Source organism: Ctenocephalides felis, unplaced genomic scaffold (genome assembly GCF_003426905.1).
Source record: "Ctenocephalides felis isolate EL2017-DRISC unplaced genomic scaffold, ASM342690v1 CF-g0.4_SCAFFOLD_01604, whole genome shotgun sequence".
Taxonomy (NCBI): Eukaryota; Metazoa; Arthropoda; class Insecta; order Siphonaptera; family Pulicidae; genus Ctenocephalides; species Ctenocephalides felis.
The window spans coordinates 27,118,560-27,120,670 of NW_020537758.1; the positions used below are offsets into that span (position 1 = coordinate 27,118,560).

The 2,111-nt window shown below is 25.8% G+C and overlaps 1 pseudogene; it reads left to right on the forward strand.

Moving 5' to 3' along the window:
- The window catches only part of LOC113373599, a 22,732-nt pseudogene extending 21,476 nt beyond the window's left edge, over positions 1-1,256 (forward strand).
- Positions 1,257-2,111: the final 855 nt, after the last annotated feature.

Below are 2,111 nucleotides of genomic sequence, written 5' to 3' on the forward strand. Positions count from 1 at the left end.
AAAATCCAAATATGGCAACATATTTTACAAATCGTGCTTGGTGTCACTTGAAACTTAAGAGATGGATGCATCTTGCCAGGACTGCAGACGTGCCTTGGATATGGACTCTAATTTAATAAAAGGACACTTTTTCTCGGACAGGCTTTACTAGAATTAGAATTATATGACGAAGCAATTTAAGCATTTACAAAGAGGTTGCATATTATGAAACCAACCATCATAAAAACAATAATAGTATTTTTGACATTGGTCTCTGATTTTCAGCAAACGATTTGGCTAAAGAACAACAGAAGTTAAATTTTGGTGATGATATCGCTTCACAAATTAGATTAGCTAGGAAAAAGAGGTGGAATGTTCAAGAAGAGAAGAGGATTGCTCAGGAAATAGAATTACAGTCGTATTTAAATAGGTTAAAAATTGGGATTACATACATATATATATATATATATATATATATATATATTTGTCCTAGCCATCTTAAGACTAACTTGAATTTTGATATAAAACTCCATGTATTTCAAAGTTGAAAAAAAGAAACTTACCATTGTCTTTTCTATAACTCCTTTGAAACATGATCTTTTGCTCTAAATTTTTAATATCCATATTATACATAAATTTCAATTTTTCAAACACATTGAGGTTGATTCAGGTTTCATTAAGAATGGTCATATTATTATGGAATCCTAAAGATTAAAAAAAATAAAAAGAATTATTTTTAATAGGTTAATAAAAGAAGATATGGAAAACAAAATACAACAATTGAAATCTGAAAATAGAAATAATGAAGAATATATTAGTCAAATGTCTTCTGAAATACAAACAAACTGTGTATGTATACATTATTATGATTGAATTATCTCTCAAATTTTATATCAAATATTTATTTTAGGAGAATTATGCAAGAGAATTAAATAATTTATTTGAAAAAGTTGATGACAGAAGGAGGGTTAGTATAGTAAAATTATTAAACTTTGTTAATTGTAGCATTATAATACTCACCATTACGATTAACAGAAACGAGAAGTACCTGACTACTTATGTGGCAAAATCAGCTTTGAAATTCTTAATGAACCTGTTATAACACCAAGTGGGATTACATATGAAAGGAAAGATATTGAAGAACATTTGCAAAGAGTTGGTCACTTTGATCCTGTAACTAGAGTTAAACTCACACAAGATCAACTCATACCAATTTCACAATGAAGGAAGTTGTCGATTCATTTTTACAGGAAAATGAATGGGCTATTGACTACTAAATATTGTTAAACGATTATTGCTTTTTCAAATGAAAATAATTATTATAAAATATCTAATTTAGCCTCGTCCACTAAACAATATTATAAAATTATGAATTACTTGTGTTTTTAAGTAGGTTGTGTATGTAGTATTAATTTACTTATGTTTCATTATTTGACATTTTATCTGAAAACTTGTATTTTATTTGCAATGGATTGCTCAGCAATGTTGGATTAAACCTTGAATCATGTTGTCTTGTATGTAAGAATATTTTCATTATGTATTATATAGCATAAATAAAAATATATAACTATTCTTTTGTGATTTTCTAAACTATTACAATTTGTATATTTTGTCATTCTTGAACAACAAATTGCCTTTACCAAATACCTACTTCAAACTAATTTTCAACTTGAATCTTATAAAGATTTGCAATAGATATAACCAAAATACAAGAAATTATGTGAATTTAATTCCATACAATTAGTTAACAATTAATTTAATCTGAAATCAAATAATTTAGATTTGAGATAATGTGTCGGTTTTCAATTCACATTATGAATGGAAAAGATCTTTGAAAATTTCATATTTCTATTTCATTTTCTTTGACATAACATTTTAATACAGTTATTTGTTATTTTAAATGTTGACATTTTCCTCAAAAGTGAAATAAAAATATTTCATTTCATACAATTATATTATTATAGATATGTCATATTTTTCTATATGATTTTATTTAATTTTTGGCGAGTTTGCAAATTTATAAATTAAGGTGTGATTGATGGTTTGGTCATCTTTAACAAAGCATTGTTTTCAAAAAAAAGGTTGCTTTCAAAATATTGTAATTTAGTTACTCACGTTATATTAAAGCAAAG